The following is a 22,814-nucleotide window of genomic DNA, read 5'->3' on the forward strand; positions in this document are numbered from 1 at the left end:
AAAAAAATGTATACTTACCAGCACAGTGCTATGGTTTCTGCAAAAAGCAGGGCCAATCTTTTCCAGTGTTGGCATTCCTCCCCACTACTTCCTAGGCAATTAACCTGTGTACTGTACTATGTTCCCCAACAAATCATACTCTGCAAGAAGTCTGATGACATGTCACACAATAGATTAGTCATTACAAACAAACAATCATGACAGCAGATACAACTAAGGACACTACAGATTATGAAGAGTGGCACATGGCACAGAAGCAAAGCAGAAAAATCACTGCAGAATCACGGCAGTTGTCAAAGAACATGACACAGAAAAAAGTAGAAAGCACAGTGCAGAATGATAAGTAAAGCACATGGCATATGCAAAAAGGGACAAAAAGACATTAGATATACTCCCTTTTCTTTAAAATTCTCTTGATCTTTGCAAACTGATCCTCCTCCCATAATTTCAGATCCGACCATTGTTTGTTGGAGATGTTCCTTTGTCCTCCTCACCCCAAACATCATGTGCAGTACACAGACCACCTTCTCCAAATGTTTTTCCTTTCTGGCATTAGGCCTCAGGTAGGATTCTTCCAAAATAATCTTTTCTGATCAGGATGTCTGCCATCTCCACCATCTCATCTAAGGACGTTTGTTGCCTTCTTCTTTTTCCTAGGCTGGGGGGTCTGCCTGTGCTCTATTTCTGAGCCGCTGCTCCCACCAGACACATGCATTTCATCTGCCATCTCAGCCATCTTAGTTCTTCCCACTCCAGAAGAGAGAAGGGGTGAGGCATAGAACGCAGATGTACGAGTTTGTGTTGTTCCTGTCACTGTTGGTCTTCTAATCAGTAGGTAGTTTGTGCTCTTTTTAGTACCAGGATATTTAAGTAATTCCTGAGCCAACATTAAATACTATAATCCACCTGCTGTAAATTTAGATGTGTTCTTCAACTAGACACAGTGGTTTCAGTAGCATTCTGTCATCTAGTGTTTTTGTGTTATGCTCTTATATATCTTGGATAGTAATATTTGTTTACGTTTCCCAACAGCAATGACGGAAACATTTACCTCCCTATATTTCCTACCACAGTTTATTGATATGTACAGGGAAAATTCATGCCTCTTGAATGTGAAATCAAAGGATTATTCAATAGACAGTTGCGAGATGAGGCATACAATAAGTTAGCAGATTTATGCAAGACCACAATATCAAAGGCCTCTGAGCCATATGTCAAAGGTAAGATTGCAAACCTTCACACTGTCTTTAAGAAGGAGTATAAAAAAATACAAGACTCCAGAAGATTTGGTGCTGGAACGAATGATGTCTATGTAGCTCGACTGTGGTATTTTGATAGCCTTTGGATTCTATCGGATCTGGAAACTTCAAGAAATAATCGCTGCTCCTTGGACCCTAGTTCCCCTGAGTCACTCATGTCATCAGAAGAATTTGACAATGAAGAAAACATTGATGCACAGGTAAAATAAAAATAAATTATCTAATAATTAAAATATTTAGCATGGGTGCACATGTGTCATGTGCTCAACAACATTTATGGCCATCAAACTTCTTTTTTAGTAAAAATTGTTTAACAAACAGGCCACTATTCACTCTTTTGCCATGAAACAGCCCTGCTTCCAACAAAATACTCCATATAGCTCTCCCTATCTTGTCTAGCAGAGGCTGTTGGCAAGTGTGGGCTTCAGCCTCTAGGTTTGCCATTCTATCACTCTCTGATCTCCACTCTCCAGGGATTATAGTTCCTGTCAACAGGTCTTTTCTGTCAGTGGAAAATGGAGGCATGTAGTTACTGGTTTGATGACATAGGAAGTTGTGCAGCACACAACAGCATTCCACTGTAGCATCAACTTTGGGCAAACTCAGGTTTATGGCAGTATGGAATATGCAGAACCTATTTGCCATGATTCCAAAGGCATTCTCCACCACATGCCTGGCTCTAGAGACTCTTGTCATTGTAAATTTGTAAACTGGAAATTTTTTGATGCTGTGTTAGGTTTCGCATAGGGTATGGCTTTAGAATATTATCCAGAAGAGGGAACACTTCATTGGCAAAAAACACAAAACTTAAGCCATCCACATTCTCTTCTGCAGGTGGTAGATGGACTTCTCCACTTGCAAGACATCTTCTAAATTCAGTCCTGCCAAAAACTCCATCATCAGAATTCTGTCCTTTCCTTCCAATGTCCAAATAGATAAATTCATATTTGGCATTACAAATTGCCAGTAATATGATGCTGAAGTAGCCTTTATAATTGAAGTAATAGGAACCTGAGTATACTGGCAGCATAATCTGGTTATGTCTCCCGACAATGGCTCCACCACAGTTTGGAAAGTTCCACGTATCCATATAATCTTTAGCAATTCCATGGCAATTCTCAGGGCAACTTGGTAACTTAAAAAAAAGTTACGTTATGTTTTGTAATTGTTATTTATGCATTCATCATGATTTTGTATTCCTCTAGGGAAATCATTCCAAACACAACAGGCTATACCACCCCAACATGGCAAAAAGAGAAAAGCAGATGAGTATGATACCAAAAGATTTCTCTGGGAAGTATCTGCAGCATTTGTTAAAGAAGCAGATGACTGCAATATATTTGGAAATCTGGTTGCTGCAAAACTTTGCATGATGTCTCGCCAGCAACGACAAATAATTCAGCCTCTAATATATCAACTTCTTAGCATTAGACAGATGAAGCAAGCTACATTTTCCACCCATATTGCAGGTATTAATTCTCAGGCATCTCAACATGTAAACAACTGGCAAGTGCAAAATCCAAACTGATCACTGGCAGAAGCAACATAGTAATGACATATGCATATGCACACTCCTTCACACCTGAAAGTACTTGGCAACAGAATATGCATATGCCCTCCCAATCACAGCCAGAACTTACATGGCAACTCAATGTGAACATGCCCTCCCAACCATAGGCAGACAACACATGGCAGCAAAAGATGCCAAGCCAGGAACAAGAAAAGAGTTCCTGGATACAGGATCAAACTTTCACAAATGTATAGTTCTTTGCCTGCTTATTTGTTCATTAACACATTTAATGTTATGTGTTTTTTAATGCACAATAGACTATCATTTGGTGTTCAGTTTTCTGTGATGTTTATGTTTACAATTAAACAATACATTTTTTTGTTAAATTAACCTACCTTTAAATACTCTCATTTTAAGACATTGGTGGTAGCCTCACACATTTCAGGAATAATCTGGCCCAGTGTCTGCACTGATATGTGAATTTAAGATCTTCTAGGGTTCTTCCTGTTGCTAAAAAGTGCAGGGTTGTAATACGTTTCTGTTCTGGGCTGATCACTTTCCCCATTAATGAATCTGCCTTCAGTATGTGAGGACCAACTTCTTCAAGTAAAATGTCGACAGCATCTTGGGACATTCTGGGATAATTACGATAGTAGTCAGGTTAACTTTCCCTCAAGTTGGTTAGCAAGGGCATACTGTATGTTCTTCTCTCCTCAGAAGCCAATCCTTGTTCCAAACTCTTGCTTTTCTTCTTTCTTTTTGCATCCTTATCCAGTGCCATTATTGCCAGCATAGCAGTTGCTACCTTCCTCTTCCTCTGAGCATCCATAGCTGAACCACAATACAGGACTATGCGTATGGAACGACAGCTCCAATGACAGATGTGTGGTGCATGGAAATGATGTATGGCATGTTTTAGTGGAAGGATTCACAAAGGTCAAAAATAACTTTACATAATTTCTACTGACTCTGTAACTGATCGACAAAAAAGGTACCATTTACTTTGTTATGAGTCAATAAGATTTCAATTAGTGGGCAAAATCTATCAATACAACGATGCCGTTATAGTATGCATGTTCTACAGATCTTTAGAAATCTGACCGCTTTTTTCTAACAATTTTATAACTGTGTATGGCCAGCATTATAGTGCAAACTTCAAATCAACAGACTGCATTTGCATTGTCTACCAAACAAAGGAACATCTGTCTACAGTACATGATTTGTCAGCTGTTCAACAGTTGATGGTCCAACCAACAACATTTTACACAAGAGCAGAAACTGCCATTAAAAAACGGATGCCCATTGGAAACAGAATCATTCAGATGTTGGCTTTACTAAAACATTCAAATAGGTCTACTGCTAATTCTGGGGACATTATTGAACTAGTAATTTTCCACAAAATGTTCCCCCATTTTGACATACTGCATACTGAATTTATTGAATACCAATGACAGATTTCACTGATGCTGTACAGACTGACACATATGATTATTATTGGCACATAGTAGGACAAAGCTGTATTTTCCTTCAGGGTAATCTGAAATTACCTAAATTCCCACATATCGTTACATTTTTGAAAACTATGCTTTCCATTCCCCACAGGACAGCTGAGGTAGAATGTGTGTTTTCATCTGTGAAGTTAATGAAAACTTATCTTAGGAACAAACTTTCAACTCCAATTTTGGAAGGAGTGCTGTCAGCGAAGAGTGATCAGGAAGAATTACTCAGCCAATGTCTAAACATGTTGATACCACAATATATGACCATAAGTTTGAAAATACATTCAAGCCTAAACATAAACCACTGGCTGTTTCTTCTGCTGCTGCTGCTGGTAATGTGTCTAAGGACAATGATGTGGTGGTTCGTCATATGATTTTTACAACAGGAATGATATGTTTGTGCTGTAATAGCATTAGAAATACTTGTAAACACATACAATTACAGTTTGAATTATGAAAATGTTGGTAATGGTTATGGCCACTCCAGGCCTAAATGTTTTTCTATGTACTCTTGCAGTGGAACAGGTAGTAAGGGAAAACCTTTACATAGGGACACCTGTTCCATTAAACACAGCTGGAATTTTGTTTATTGATGTCTTTGTGCTCCAGCTGGGGGAATCCACCTTCTATATGCCCTGTTTACCATTATCACCAAAGTATGATCACATCCAGAACAGGACCTCTATTCTATTGATCGTGGTGGCTACTTGGGATTTCTCCTCACTTTCTGTGGTGGCTATGGAACTGAAATCGAGGAAAATCTCTTCAGTTGAACACAGGTGACAAAACTGCTGGGTTACATTAACCTGACCTTTATGTAAATGGGGGAAATATGTTTTTCGTTTTTTTGTTATACCTTAAACACAAGCACTAGCTACATGTTTGAAGCCTAAATAGTGATATTTGCACTTTTTTACACTGAAAATGGTCATTTTATGTACTTTTTTGTAGTGTCAGTAGAAAAAATTGGCACTGTCAGTAAATTTCATATGTCATCCATGCCTGACCACCCTATTTCTACATTATACTCTTTATTATCATCTGCTTCACCAGGTTGGCCATAGTTTACAGAGGAATGGGAGAGGGAGTTGACCTGAAGGCTTTCTTTCTGGAACTCCATGCCATCTTCCCCCATATGGCAGATCTATGATGAAGATGCCACCAAGACACGGGGACATTACTTCACTTATGCTGAGAATGCCCTCACCTGACTACATTTTGATCCACTGTTTTTGATCTATATGACAGAATAACAGGTGTGTCCATACCCTGCTCACCCCATGTTGCCCTACTGTCAATACTCCAGGGCAGTATAAACTCAGCCAAAAGAGGGCTTCTGCTGTTCTTTAATATGGCTGCCCAGTCTATCATACCCAAACACTGGAAAGCAAACACCCTTCCCTCATTTTGTGAGTGGGTTGAAGAAATGCAGAAGGAGCTGATTGCCACATTTTATAACAAATATACCACATTTTATGAGATGTGGAGTCCTTGGATCCACTTTCACTCCTCATAGAAATTCCAGGATGTATTGTGCATAAGTAATGTTCAGTTTTGTTCTCCCCTCCTTTTTTTGTGTACAATTATCACCTCCCTGCACCAATGTGATAGAGTGTCCTCTCCCCATTCATCTCCCCTTCTTCTCCCTAATTTCTTTCTTTGTCTATACCCCTATTCCCATGTCTTATTCTTACTCTTGTTTTGTTTTGTCCCACACTTTCTCAACCTCTATTTTGCTCTCCATAGGTAAACATAAGCTCTTTTCATATTGTATACCACTTGTGTTGGTTTATATATATTATATTATTACTATTATTATATTATTATATATATAATCATAATATTTTTCATGAGGCTTCCCCTTACAGTTGATTGTATTACATTGGTTATGAAACTTCACATGGGCCCCTTGGATTTCATGGTTTCTTCAAATGACGATGTGTTCTCAGATTGATGTTTCATATCAGTTTCTTATATTGTATTATTCTGCTATGTGTTTGGGTATGCCCTGTCACCTTTTCTTACTGTGGTGGTACAATACAATGTTTATCATGCTCTTTCCTAATGTATTGTAAAATGGAAATACCTCTTTCAATAACAATATAATTTAAAAAAAAAAAAAAAAAAGATACATGGATGACTAAGTCATTTGAACATATATAGCTGATTCTGCCAGTTCTCATGTGTATTAAGAATTTCCTGTTACAGGGTGACAGCAATAAAATTAAGACAGATTTTATCTATAGATAAACAAAAATATTTTGCCTCTGTGACCAAGCCCTGGCCGACGTGGTGAAACATGTCAGAGGGTATGGCTGGAGCAATGACTGCGGCCATCCTACATATCCCACACACTGGACTCTCTGGGCTGGTTTGAGTGGTGTCCATCCCTTACTATATTGGAGTCCCCGGAATTATCCTGGGATGCTGCTCCCTCTTTTCACATGCCGGGGGGGGGTGACCCTCTTTCATTTTCCAGCTTGGAGAGGCGCCACAAGCCTTCTCTCTATAATCTGATAAACAAAAATGTTACTAGAAAACAAAAATGTTACTAGAAAAATAGAAGAAGCAGGTTAGGGTCAATAAGATTGTATACAGATATTTACAGGCAAGTAAGTATGTCTCAAAGCAACAAACTTAGCAGTGAAGTGGAATGAGGGGGAACAAGCAAAATGCATCAATTGGCAACTGATATGGCAATCAATTGGTCTAGCGACAAGGTTAAATAGCTACCAAGCTTAATTGCATCTGTCTGAGACAGAATTCATGGCACTTTATGAGCTTTCCCTGTAAGCTACAAGCATAATGTCTTGTGTAGCTGTAGCAGAAACTTGCAGTATTGCAGGACATAGAGTTGTGCTAAAACTATCAATACCCCATTAAGGCATCAGTATTTTGAATTAGTATACTGCATGTTGAGTCAAATCTGGAGCAGACAAAAGATACACTGTAAAAATGTGTGCCTCAGCCTTTAAAAATATAGTAAAGAATATGATAAATGTACTCAATGCAGTCAGTCTGATTTCTGCTTTCTGTTCATGTTGTAGACTAAAATCTATGTAGTTGCTAAGGGAAACACAGACACCTGTAGTCCTTTTACTCAGTTAATTGATTTAAAAGCTGTTGATATTGCATGTGTAGCATGCACCAGACTCAATAGCATACCGAACAACAATTTGTTTCTTAGTAAACATTTTTCATGGCTATAGATTTACATATGGATTACATACAGTATATTTACTTTATTACCTGTAACGGTCAACATTTATAGGATTCAATTATATATTCAATATTCATGTTTGTTAAAACACTATTAACTAACAAAAGCTTTCAGTTTCATAATGGCACGAGTATTTACTATTTGCATGTATAATGCAAAACAATTCTATTAATTTGATGACTACAGCTGCTGTGTAATACAAAGTATGTTCCTTGAACAGGAAGGAATATTGTTCCTGACTGTGGCTGTAGGTTTTTTATTAGCAATTAGAATTTGTTTACAAATGCTCCAGGGTAGAAGAGGTCAGCTACACAGACAAAAATGCACATATTATAAAAAGTTAATTTAATCAAGTGGGACTATACTATATAAACTTGATTCTTAATACTGAATGTTTTAATTGCACAAGAATGAGCAAATAATTCAAGTTCTCAGGGCAATAAACAAAAAACTGTTTAGTATCTTTAGCTTTAGCATTTAACACTGTCATTAGTTTCTCTCTGATACTGATCTCAATTTATTCATTAGTCTCTCTAATTGTTATATGATCATGAATTAAAGTTAGCTTAGTGTTTTTCTATTGACTAGGCCATAGTGCTTGGGGTTCTACTTTTAGTAAAAATGGGAAAAAGAATGGGGGCATGGGGTAGCCATAGTGTCAGTGAATTGGCACTAATAAATAGAAATGTTTTACCCCCCCCCCTCCCCCAGTGTTTTGTGGCTTTACACTATTGTGGGCATTTCTTCTTTTGTCCATATATGTTTTCTGGTGTTGTGAGTTGGAGATTTAACACCAGAAGTGCCTGTAGAGAGTTGCACTAGACTGTTAAATTCGGATGCCTGTCATACAGTTGCAAGAAAAAGTATGTGAACCCCTTGGGATTACGTGGAGTTTTGCATGAATTGGGCATAAAATGTGCTCTGAACGTCATCTAAGTCACAACAATAGAAGAACACAGTCTGCTGAACATAATACTACACAAACATGAGATGTTGCCATGGTTTAATTGCACATAACATGTAAACATTCACAGTGCAGGGAGGAAAAAGTATGTGAACCTTTGGAATTAATAACTGGTTGACCCTCCTTTGGCAGCAATAACCTCAACCAAACGTTTCCTGTAGTTGCAGATCAGATCTGCACAACGATCTGGAGTAATTTTGGACCACTCCTTTTCACAAAACTGTTTCAGTGTAGCAATATTCTTGGGATGTCTGGTGTGAATCGCTCTCTTAAGGTCATGCCACAGCATTTCAATCTGGTTGAGGTCAGGACTCTGACTGGGCCACTCCAGAAGGCGTATTCTGTGCTGTTGCAGTCATTGTTTTGTTGAATTACTTGTATGCTTTGGGTCATTGTCCTGTTGCATCACCCATCCTCTGCGGAGCTTAAGTTGGCGGACAGATGGTCGTACGTTTTCCTGCAAAATGTCTTGATAAACTCTGGAATTCATTTTCTCATCAATGACAACAATCCATCCAGGCCCTGAGGCAGAAAAGCAGCCCCAAACCATGATGCTCCCTCCGCCATGTTTTACAGAGGGGATGAGGTTTTGATGTTGGTGTGCTGTGCCTTTTTTTCTCCACACATATGTTGATGACGTTCAGAGCACATTTTATCCCCAATTCATGCAAAACTCCACGTAATCCCAAGCGGTTCACATACTTTTTCTTGCAACTGTATCAACACAGTCTATATGTACAGTCAGGTCCATAAATATTGGGACATCGACACAATTCTAACATTTTTGGCTCTATACACCACCACAATGGATTTGAAATGAAATTACCAAGATGTGCTTTAACTGCAGACTGGCTGCTTTAATTTGAGAATATTTACATCCAAATCAGGTGAATGGTGTAGGAATTACAACAGTTTGCATATGTGTCTCCCACTTGTTAAGGGACCAAAAGTAATGGGACAGAATAATAATCATAAATCAAACTTTCATTCTTTAATACTTGGTTGCAAATCCTTTGCAGTCAATTACAGCCTGAAGTCTGGAACGCATAGACATCACCAGACGCTGGGTTTCAACCCTGATGATGCTCTGCCAGGCCTCTACTGCAACTGTCTTCAGTTCCTGCTTGTTCTTGGGGCATTTTCCCTTCAGTTTTGTCTTCAGCAAGTGAAATGCATGCTCAATCGGATTCAGGTCAGGTGATTGACTTGGCCATTGCATAACATTCCACTTCTTTCCCTTAAAAAACTCTTTGGTTGCTTTTGCAGTATGCTTTGGGTCATTGTCCATCTGCACTGTGAAGCGGCGTCCAATGAGTTCTGAAGCATTTGGCTGAATATGAGCAGATAATATTGCCCGAAACACTTCAGAATTCATCCTGCTGCTTTTGTCAGCAGTCACATCATCAATAAATACAAGAGAACCAGTTCCATTGGCAGCCATACATGCCCACGCCATGACACTACCACCACCATGCTTCACTGATGAGGTGGTATGCTTAGGATCATGAGCAGTTCATTTCCTTCTCCATACTCTTCTCTTCCCATCACTCTGGTACAAGTTGATCTTGGTTTCATCTGTCCATAGGATGTTGTTCCAGAACTGTGAAGGCTTTTTTAGATGTCGTTTGGCAAACTCTAATTTGGCCTTTCTGTTTTTGAGGCTCACCAATGGTTTACATCTTGTGCTGAACTCTCTGTATTCACTCTGGTGATGTTTTCTCTTGATTGTTGGCTTTGACACACATACACCTACCTCCTGGAGAGTGTTCTTGATCTGGCCAACTGTTGTGAAGGGTGTTTTCTTCACCAGGGAAAGAATTCTTCGGTCATCCACCACAGTTGTTTTCCGTGGTCTTCCGGGTCTTTTGGTGTTGCTGAGCTCACCGGTGCGTTCCTTCTTTTTAAGAATGTTCCAAACAGTTGTTTTGGCCACGCCTAATATTTTTTCTATCTCTCTGATGGGTTTGTTTTGTTTTTTCAGCCTAATGATGGCTTGCTTCACTGATAGTGACAGCTCTTTGGATCTCATCTTGAGAGTTGACAGCAACAGATTCCAAATGCAAATAGCATACTTGAAATGAACTCTGGACCTTTTATCTGCTCAATGTAATTGAGATAATGAGGGAATAACACACACCTGGCCATGGAACAGCTGAGAAGCCAATTGTCCCATTTCTTTTGGTCCCTTAACAAGTGGGAGGCACATATGCAAACTGTTATAATTCCTACACCATTCACCTGATTTGGATGTACATACCCTCAAATTAAAGCTGACAGTCTGCAGTTAAAGCACATCTTGTTAGTTTCATTTCAAATCCATTGTGGTGGTGTATAGAGCCAAAAATGTTTAGAATTTTGTTGATGTCCCAATATTTATGGACCTGACTGTATGTTAAGTGTTCCATGCATTAATATATTTGCACATACATTATGATACATGCTCACAATTTGTTTTTACTCATTGAGGATATAATCTTTAGATTTTTTTTTACATCATAAATCATTCAAAGGGTTTAAAACATTTCACATTTTGAGACTTAGCATAGCCTTTTAGCCCTCTAGTATATTGACACTGCTGTAAGGAAAGGATAGAAAAGCTGGAAAACTGCATTGAGAGGGAATACAGCTCACACGCAAAGGCAGATGCACTCGCATGCATATGTAAATGGGAATCACACCACACATGTGAGGTAGCACCATGAATGTCAGAGCAAGTGTAGAAATTCTAGCTCCAGAGCTTTAAATTAATTAAAATGTATTTTTTCCCAAAAACTTTTGTTTGAAAAACTACTGCGCAAATACTGTGTGACCTAAAAAATTGAAAGTCCCACCATTTTATTCTCTCTAAAAACTAAATAAACAAAAACATATATAAAAATGTGATAAATGGCAGATAGAATTAAACATTGCTAATAAAACAATTGAGATCAATATCCCCATTTAATCCATGAGGCACTAATGTAATGGCCTCATGGATCCACCAAGTTTCTTATTTGGATAAGGCCCTTTTGGGCCAACTTGGACCCACTTGGGTTCTGTTATGACAGATATGGAAATGTTTAAATGTTGGTTGTGAGCTTTAACCCCTTTCCTGCCACCATTTTCTGGAACTTTAAGTGGATCAAAATGTTATGAGGCAGAGGCGGGCATTCCGATCATGTGACCACTGTGATTAGCTGTCACAGAGGTCACAGATCAGAAAACTTCTAAACGCAATTATGCATCGGGAGCTTTCCTTGACACTTCAGTTACTTTGCTGGGAGTGCAAGTGTGCTCTCAGCATCGTAAAATATTTACATACAGACTCATGTATGCCCCTCAGCGTTAAAACCCACCCGTCGAGACAGTGTGCTTAAAACCCCCTCTAATGTTGTAAATATGAGGGGCGTTCAAGTCAAAACGGGACTTTTGAGTTTAGATAATAAAAGAACAAATTTCAACTTGAAACTACATTTATTTTTTTATATACTCCCCTCCTACATTTATATACTTTTACAAGTGTTTACCTAATGGCTGAAAATCTTTGGCATAGAAAGATTTGTGTCAGTATGCCTGAACCATCCTAGTACAGTCTGCTTCACTTTGTCATCAGTGCTGAAATACTGACCACAGAAAGATTTGTCTCTCGCACATATTTATGCGTTGATTATCCAGGATCAGTCATTCCATGTGCTGAATGTTCATGGGAACACTGCTGTGGGCTGGAAACCACCACAGCTGGGATCATCACTGACATTTACACCATTCAAATGTCTTACTGCGTCTGAGTGTCTCATCACTGTACTGTGCTTTAAGACTTCTGTAGATATCCATTGGTTTTACGCCTTCGTTCACAAGAAACTTCATCACCACATGCTGTTCCATGCATGCAATAACACTGTTGTCTGCCATCTTGATTAACGGTCTCTGGACTTCCCCGCAACATGTGCGCAGCCTATCAGTAATAGGACACACTTGCCGCTTACAACTGCATATAGTACTGCCATGCTAGCATCCCTTTTTCTACCTGTAAAATTAAAAGTCCCAGTTTGACATGAACACCCCGCATATGTTTAAATATCCCATTTTCCAACAGGATTAGTAGTGTTCCTTACACTCCCTCTTATGCTAGAATATTTTTAAGACTGGAAGCCTTTCTGGACTCTATCCTGGGTTTATCTGGTAAAACTCCCCTCAGATGCCTGTCCTTCGTAAGAATGCCCCACTGTTTCCTAAAGATTTTTTCAAGTTGCTTGTATTGGGTATTAAAATTCAAGACAATAGTGTAATAATCTAAAGAATTCCTTGTATTAGATGTCTTTTCTTACTGCAGAATTTAATTATTATTCAGATTATAAACCTCCTCAATCTGTCTGTTTAGAATCAGAAACTCATTCTTTTTGCATACATCTGCCCTTTAAAACTCCTGAAAGATCAAAAAAATCTATATCCTTAGTACAATTTCTCTTCATTCTAGGGAACTGTCCTCTGGTTATATTCTATCAGTAGCTTTAAAATATGATCTGGACAATATATGACTATTTTTGGCAAACATTTCTACATGTAAATAGTTGATCTACTTTATATAGTATTAATAAAAATGTTAACATTAAGCAATGTATTTCCTGTGACTCGAAGGGAGTAATTTTACACAGTGTCCTTGTGGCCTCCAATATATAGGGAGGACAACAATACAGGAAGGACAACAAATAAGTTCTGTTTGAGTCAGAGAATATATACACACCATTAGAAGGGGTTTTAAAGATCACAACATTTTTGTATATGTCATAACAGAAATTCACGTGGTTTAAAATTTTGGGGTAATGAGAAAATCTCCAGACATTGGATAGGTGGTAATATTAAAAGGACCTTATCCAAACAACTTGGTAGAGTCCAAAGAACAAAGGTATACCGCTCAGCAAACAATCCAGATACAGACCTGTTAATGCGTTTCACACGACCTCGTGCTTAATTATAACCAATGATAAAGCACGAGATCGTGTGAAACACATTAACAGGTCCTGTATTCATGTCCTGGTGTCTTGTGTGTCCTATGGATCAATAAACACTATATTCATCTATTCTCCGGTGTGCGGTTGACCCTTCTTTCTATTACAACTTGGTAGAGCCACAAGACCAATACATTAGTTCCTCATGGGTTAAATGTCGACATTGACCTCAATTGTTTTATTAGCAATAATTAATACTATCTGGCATTAATCACATTTTTATGTATTTTATTTTTTGGGGTTTTATTTTTTTTATGCAGTTTTAAAAATTTTTTAGCTGAATAAAGGCTTCTCTTTTGCATTTATATCTGGGGTGCATTCCCTGGGCTGTAGCGTGTGATGAATCTGTGTGGTGAAGCCTTGAGAGCTAATTGATCCATGTTGGAGGTGAACTCCTTCTAGAAATATTCTTCATACATTGCTGAGTCTGGATTTTGATAACATTTTGTGAAGGTCAAAATTTCAGGTGAATGATCACCTTTAGAAGGGATAGGGGTGCAGGTGTTTCAAGCTGGGGGTGCTTTTCCTTTATGTTTTGAGGATTGAGAGTGTTTATAAACTTTCCTTGACTGAGCACTGTTGAGCAGGAGAGGCGCATTTCATGTAACTGTTCTATACATGGTTTTGGTGTTATTTTTGAAATATACAATTTTGATGTATCATATTTCACTTTGATGTCTCACATTTCACTTTTGTGTTGTTATATTTCTGAAAGATATTTTTGATGTGCCATATTTAATATTTTTTTTTGTTAATCTGAGGGGTGACGTTTTTTTATGTGACATATTTTATTTAGAATTTTTCACCATAATATTGGATACAATATTTTATATAGCTTTAGTGCAGCACAGTTGAATTTTCAGAATTTCACAGACTCACATAGAGTTACTAGGAGCATTCTTTATGAAAGCTTTGTGGTGTATTTTCCTCTCTCTTTGCTTTCTTGTGGTATGCTGTGTTCTCTGCATGCACTTTGCAGTTACTTTGGGTACACTTACTTGACCAGCTTCTATCCTAACAAATAAAAGTAGGTAGGTTGAAATTTTGCAGTTTTCGCTCCATTTTCCCTTAACAACCAAGCTAATATGACTATCGCTCATTGCACTTTAAAAATTTGTGACTGGCTGCATTTAAAGTAATTTTTCACCTTTTGGCAACTACTTACACTAATGACTTTGCTTAGAGGCAAATGACTTTTATAGAATGCTCTGATAGAAGCAGTCATTGTTCAACAAATGTGCCACATGCTGTTACTGGGTTGTGGAATTTGAACATATTCTAAATTTAAAACAGAATGCAGCAACACTGGTCAAGAAGTGGATGCTTCTATCATAGGCATCTCACACCGATGTTTTATTTATTTTTCCAAGGTTCAAAATGCAGCATTGTAGCAATTACTTAGAAGTCATCTATTTTTTTGCTTTTTTCTGATTAGTTCCCATTGCTTTGTATATATGCTTGCTTTTAACACTTTGTTTTTATTTTACTATTTAAAAACTATAGCAATAAACATCACATGTATAGAGATACAGTGTGAAGAACGCAGTGATGAGAACGGCTACAATTTTTTAAAGAGTAGATTTTACAAATTGATAAAAATCTTAAAAGCCTGGTATGGAAACCACCATTCTCTGATTCCCAGAGCACATACCAGTTCACTTCCATATTGTAATACATGTAGCAAGACAACCTTGTGAAGAAGATGTGCACTCTATTGGAACATGAGCTCCCCATGAGCTGCTGAGCTTCAGTCAGCAGGATCAAAAGGGGTTAACACAGCTGTTTAGATATTGCGAAGGACACACCTATGACTGTAACTATAATTGCTAAACCCAAGAAAAATAATTGTATATACTTAATTTTACCAGTCCTTAGATGTGATGTTTGCATTAAATTTTCTTTTTGCAGGCTAAGAATATGTTCAGTAAGCTTAGAGAATACCTGTTGTTCTATCTGTAAAGGAAGTGTCCTTTGCACCTTTTGTGAGCTGAACTGGAAACATAAACCATCCTATATTATTTTGGTAAACTACAAATCTCCCCATCCTCCACTTGTAATGGAGATTATTTATTTCTTACAAGGGGTTTATATAGCCCCATCAATTTATGCAGCACTTTACACAATGTATATTTACACCATTCCTTGCCCTCAAGAAGCTTAAAATCCAATGTCCCTATATTACATACAAACACAAACAATCTCGGGTTAATTTAGACAATTACCTACCAGCACGTCTATGGAGTGTAGGATTAAACCTACACAAGCACAGGAAGAACAGCAGGAGTCCTGTTTAGGATTAAAACCGCCAGTGCTGTAAGGCAGAAGTGCTAATCATCAAACCACTGTGCTGCCCATGAATAAACACAGACATGTTTGAAATCCAGCTTGAGTGGCAAATATGCCTTCTCCATAGATATAGTAGAGAAGTTAGCATGGCCACCCAAGAAAAAGGAAGTATGCTATTTTCAGGATTTCCAGATAAAATAAATAATAATAATAAAAAAAACAGAATAAAGAAAATATAAGCAGCACAACAATCCCTAGCAGTTATCAGAAAACATTTTTCATTTCCATTTTATTTTAGGGGGGGGGGGGCATGGCCAGCTGCTGAGGAAGATTGTCACTTGAACTTTCTGCTCTGCACTTCACACAGCACACATTGCAACAATGCCACAATGCTCTACCATCACCAAGCCCTTACACAACCACCATATCGCCTATCACTGGGGATACCCAGTCAAACTGACCATCACAAAATGTGGAAAAAATGATTCTGTCCCATTGTTGAATGAGGGTCTTACCCTTCTTAAAACCTTGGGCATTCTAGTCAATCTTCTTCCCACAGGTGAGCTGCCTCTGAGTGAAAAGGGGCTAATGCTGGTTGACTGACTTAGAGTACAGTGCTATATATATTAGTAAGTTGTTATAATACCCCAAAAAATATTGCGGTAGTATGCTGCCTACTACTCCACAGAATGTTGAGGGTTTTTTAAGCCCTTACCAGTTGGACAAAATATGTCTTATCCAGTTTCTGGTTCTTGTTTCTTTTTCTTTAATGTATTGTTTTTAAGTGTACACTGCCTACATCTTCCACATTTTGTCTGACAATGAACTCATGGAACTAATATCCCTGGTTACATCAGTACTACAGAAGTAGTCTTTAGGTAATGTTATCTATTGCCTTTGTATAAAAAATAGATTTCACACTGCTATAAGGTCTCCACTCTCAACATCTTCTTACAACACTATATAAGCACTTTAAAATAAAGAGTTTAATAACCCCCAAAAAGATATATGATCTGGAAAGAGGCAAGAAATTTAGACTGTGATGCCTTACATCTCCAGTAGAAACATTTTCACTAAATGAAACCCCTACATTTTCTCATGGACATTTTTCACATATTTTTTATGCCAAATGCACCATCAAAAAGGAGGGGTTCTGATTGCTGTGAAGGACTCTATTGCTTTCACCCATATACTACACCATGTGGATGATATGAGCAGATTCATCATATTAATATGCAAGATAAACAATATCAAATACACCCTGGTCAGTGTTTACTTACCAAATATTAAGCAATATTATTTTTTTTTAAATTACAAAAAAAACAAATCCTGACAAGTCTTTGGATGTATCCACTGCTGGCCTCAAGAACCCCTACAGGATTATACTCCACCAGATGCTGGCTTCCTCGAATTTATACGATGTATGGAGATTTCAGTATTCCACAGAAAAGAAATTCACCTTCTTATCCCACTCATATCTCACATATTCAAGAATTGATTTAAGGCTTACATTTTACATTTGGGTTTTGCCACAAGGCTTACATCAGTGGCAGCAGACACTTTTACATACACTCCAGGTGGCTAAAAGAAAGTGAAGTGATTCACTTATACAGGTACTGGAGTGGGCTGCCCCCACATGACTACCCCCCGAATTGTCCAGGTTCTGCTGAAAAGATCCTGACAAGTCTTTGGATGTATCCACTACAGGCCTCAAGAACCCCTACAGGATTATTCTCCACCAATTGCTGGCTTCCTAAAACTTATACGATGTATGGAGATGCCGTATGTACCAGTATACCATTAATGTACTTCTTTTGCAAAAAAGAAAAAGCTTTCCATTGCTCTTAGACTAGGCTTTACCTCAACCTCAGTGTCCTGTTGAAGACTCCTCCACTTGGCAATCTGAATTTGGTATTCAGGACAGGAGAACCAGTAGAAAGAAGTAGTTCACCAACTGACCTCATTAACACCCCCCCCCAACCTTCCCTCCTCTTCCAGGAGATGGCTCCCACCCACCTCCACAGGTACATGTATTCCCCATTCAGTCAGAAATCACAGTTCTCACTAAATATACAGCCATCGGTTTTTCTTCTATCTTACATAGATTGCATAGATCACTAATTTGGCAGAGTGTGCAAGAGCTGAGCGATCACAGCCGATGTAGAGAGGAGTTGTAGTATTGAAAACAGAAGATGTGTGTAATGGAAGTCATGTAAGGTCACCATACACTATACAATATGTACAATCTCCTTTAGATTTACCATCAATTATGTAGTGCAAGGTCTTGCCTGATTGTCTACAGTGTGATTGGATAGATAGGTGTGTCTTCCTATTTTATAGTTTTGGTAAATCTAAAGGAGATTGTACAATCAGATTGCATAGTGTATAGCTACCTTTATACACCTAAAATGAATTAGTCAAGCTTTCGGTGACATTAATTGTTAATGGCACCCCATGTTCCACATGAAGAAACAAGCAACAGAGAAAAATGCACAGTAAAAAATGTGCAAACCGCAAAATGCCAAAAGGTCTCATGAGCTACTTTGCCATGTGTAGGGCAACCCATTGAAAGCAATGGGCTGTGCTATGCTTGTTGCTTGACAAACTAGCCAGAAAACGTGTGCTCCCACTACGCTAGGTGTGAATAGGACCTGGAAGTGAAATTGGTGTGTTCACACAAAATCAATGAGGCTCAATTCACATATGCATGTTTCCAAACCGCACAGAAAATGTGAGCTGCCATGCCTTTTAGAAACACATTGCAAATGCTCATCATGCTTTCATTGTCATTAAATGTTAAAGTGCTGATAGTAATCATGCGTTTGCCCTGCAACAAACACTGTGTAAACACACCAAAAAAGCACGGTAAAAATGTGCCAAAAAAGGTTTGGGGTGTATGTTGCGCATACTGTAGGGCAGCCCATTCAAGTGTATGGACTGCCCTATGCATGATGAGTGGAAATACCCCAAAACACCAAAAACAAAACCCATGCAGGAAAGTGAGATGTGAACAGGGCCTTATAGCTAATAGTCTCTGTCCACTCCCTCCTATGCACGTGTATAAGGCTGGCCATACACTATACAATCTGATTGTACAATCTTGGTACAATTTCCTTTAGATTTACCAGAACAATGGAATAGGAGGACCCACCTGAACAATCCATTCCATTTATATTAAATCAGGCAGGCTCTTAGGGCTCATGTACACTGCAGCTTCTAAACTGATGTTCAGGACCTCTTCAGCGTATTTTCAGCAGCCCCTGAACTCTCCCTAATTTTTACTTATGTGTTCATGTACACATACTTTACAGGCAGTTGAGTTTACAGTTGTTTTTTTAACACACCAAACGCGTTCAGGAGTAGATTTTACCGGCGTTTCAAACACCAAACACTTGTAAACGCGTGTAAATGCTTGTAAACGCGGTTAGCCGCGTTTATAAGCGCTTGCGTTTAGAAGCATTTTTTAACTGTTCCATTTCCAGTTGCTGTCCAGAGCCTTTTTTCATCATCAGAAATGCATGCAAAGCATTTTCCATGTATTCAAATGGACCCGATACACCAGCGCAGTCAGTTCCAGGTTTTGTGTGAAGGAAAAAATAGTAGAACGTGCTGCATTATGCTCATGATGGGATCCATAGTGACTACAACCAAAAAAGACAGGTAATCTCAACACATACTGCTCTCTCTGCTTCTGTTTTCTCTATTCCTCTCAAAATGACTGAAATATTTAATTATTTATTATTTTTCAGTGCATTCTGGGCATTTTGGAAGGTCTCCTGAGGTTATCTTTTAAAAACACTTCTGAAACGCAAACGCACATAAATGCGCATAAACGAGGTGTGCAAACGCGGCAAAACTGACGTTTTTTAACATACATTTTCCAGCAGTCAGTCTCCATCATTCAATAGAGTTTTCCAAATGCCCCGTGTACATGAGCCCTTATAGTACATAGCTGATGGTAGATCTAAAGGATATTGTACAGATTGTACAGAAAGTAGATGAAAGATTGTATAGTAATGAAGGAGGTGTGGTCCAGAGTGTTGAACATGCCCTATCAAGCCCTCTTCTGTAATGCAGAAAGGAAGTGCATGCTGGGATATGATCTACAAGAAGTGATGGAATCTAACAACATTTTTAAAAATCCAAACAGACAGATGAAGGTTTAAACTGGCTATAGATGAGGTAAGTGAGAAATAAGCACATCAGGATGGCTGAGCCAGAAATGACATTAGCAAACACTTCTAGTTATTGTGAAAAGTGAAATTCTGCTTGAAAAAGGTGAACTTAGCCTTTAACCATTTTAATATAACAATAGAAAGGAAACAACCATGTAACTGAGTGAAAGTTTGTAAAGGTCTGATTACAGAATTTATAGACAGTTAATAATAACTCAAATAAAAGCTGTGCATTTGTGTCTGCATAGGTCTTTACTGCATTATAGTATCAGTACTGAGATGTTATATAATTCAACTAAATGTTAGGGAACATGATAAAGGTTCACACTAATGGAATCATCAGGAAAATTTATTAAAGGTGATTATTCTGTTCACTTTGCAAGGGACTTTGCCCCAGAGCTTAGCGAATGTAGCGAAATATCACTTTGTAAGTAATAACTAAGCACATACATGGGCAAGGGAAATAAAAAAACAGCATGTTTGCTTGCATATGATTGGATAATGGATTATAAATGATAGTCAAATACTGTCTTTATTATATCTCTTCTCTTGGTATTGATTTTGCTCTAATTCGATCTTGGAATGTTTTTCCTATGTTGTTGATTACTCACTTTTCTGAGTGATCTACTTTTCTCTTGTATTCTGAATTGACCTATATACGATCTATTCTTTGTACATTTAGACATAACTCACAATTTCAAGTCTTTTGTAATTCTTTTATTCTTTGATTGATCTTTGTTAAATGATGATTGGATGATGGAAGTAAGATAAGCTTTACCTTATTCACTAAACTCTGGGGATAATTTCCTTGCAAAATGAACAGCCTATTTGTCATTAGTAAATCAACCCCCTAGTATTTGGGAGTTTAATCCAAATTGACCACACTCAATCAAAATTTTGGGGGCAACCGCTAGCCAGATACAGTAAAATAAATTTATTGTATAGAGTGGTATGTAACTATACATAATTTGTAGGGTAGAAACATAACAGTGATATAATCCTCTGCACCTTCCTAACTTCAAGACAACCGTATATTCCCACTAACCCTACTTACTAAAGGTCAGCAGTAATGGAATGAGCAATATAGGCTTGTTAGCTACCTGCACATAGGGTCCCAGTGTGCACTTTGCAGTGAAGAGATTAACCAGCAAAGCATCAAAAATACTTTTTTTACTAGTTCACTATATGACAGATGATTGTGAAAATCCACCTAGGTAAGGGAATCTCGGTTTGAGATTTAAAATGTCTTTAAAATTCTGATAGGTTCACTTATTTACCATAATAACCAGGGATGAAGTAACTGTTACACAGTTATTTGTATCAATAGACATCTTTAATAATCGCAATCCTATGTTTTCAATTGGTATAGTACTCCATATTTACCTCTCAGAAATTATCTGATTTTTATTTTTTACATAGTACCATCCAACACTGTCCCCAGCTACATCACCAACCTCATCTGCAGGTATCGCCCAAATTGTCCTCTCCGCTCCTTCCGGGACATCTTGCTTTCTAGCTCCCTTGCTACCTCCTCCCATGCTCACCTCCAGAACTTTTTCAGAACCTCTCCCATCCTCTGGAACTCCATACTCCAGTATATCTGGGGTGCCCCTACACTGCCTGCCTTCAGGAGATCTTGAAAACTCATTTATTCAGGGAAACCTACCCCACCTCCACCTAAAAGCTGTACTTGAGTCACCTCCTTCATTCTGAACTGAACTGTGTTGCATTTGTATTGTAAAGTGCTGAGAAAACACTTGACTCTATATAAATCCTGTATAATAATAGCAAGTTATGGGGAAGATTGTAAAGCTATAGGACTTTTAATTAGAGTGTTGGTTATCGGTCCTGAGCTCAACCACGCATTGAAATGCTATTTCTGCTCTAATATGAAAAGAATACAAATATATGATAAACAGTCACACCAATCTATGAAGAGTTGGGCTTTACTAATATAGCAGCCTAGGAGTGGAGATACTTACACACACTTGTGCCTGACTGGTTATCTTTAATGATACTTTGCTGTAAAATGTATACAGTGATCTACTGTCATTAGGATCAAACCATATGCACGTTGAATACATATGACATAGCTGAGCAAAATATACCTGCACAATAAATTACTCTAAATGGCTGATGGCACTATGAATGCAGTTGAGTGTGAGAACTAGTTCTGCTGCAAAATGTTGATCATAATGATCTATATTTCTACAGCAAAAATGGGAACTTATGACAGATGGTATTGTATTATGCCACAGAGATAAAAAATAGACAAAGATATTTCATGCAGATGTTGTAAGCATTATTGCACCCTGAAGCCAATTAAAATCTTTAGCTTGCCTACTGGTAGCCATGAAAATGCAGTTGATACAATCTGCTGTCATATGAAGGTAGATACATTAGACACTGCATAATACAGGTAGAGGCACTAAATCATTTTGTCCAGAAAAAGATTATTTTATTATTTTAATCAATAAGCTTAATAACTGTGTTTGTCAGTGTGTAAAACACATAAAAGTAAATAAATGTTCATGCCAATATTGCATTCTCTGTTCAACTACTACTATGAAACCATAAATATTAATACCATGCACATTTATTTAATAATTCATATTATGCATATTAATTATTATTGCATACAAAGTATTTAACATATTTGTTTTGCTTACCAGCATTGGAATAATAATATCCCAAAAGAAGCACACACAAGAATCGTTGTAATTTTGTTCTGTTTTGGTCTGTAATTTTTTTAAGGTACAAGCAATGTAGTGATCTCAGACTGTCTGACACAGTGTCTCTTAATTTGACCTATGGATTGTGTCAGCAGTGCCTCATCTTCAAATGATTTCATCATCCTAGTGTTTTTAGCAATTCTTCAACAATCGCTTGATCTGTGAGTGTTCTCTATATTGA

Source organism: Staurois parvus, unplaced genomic scaffold, assembly GCF_062004578.1.
Source record: "Staurois parvus isolate SC_StPar_1 unplaced genomic scaffold, SC_StPar_1.0 ptg000048l, whole genome shotgun sequence".
NCBI classification, from domain to species: Eukaryota; Metazoa; Chordata; class Amphibia; order Anura; family Ranidae; genus Staurois; species Staurois parvus.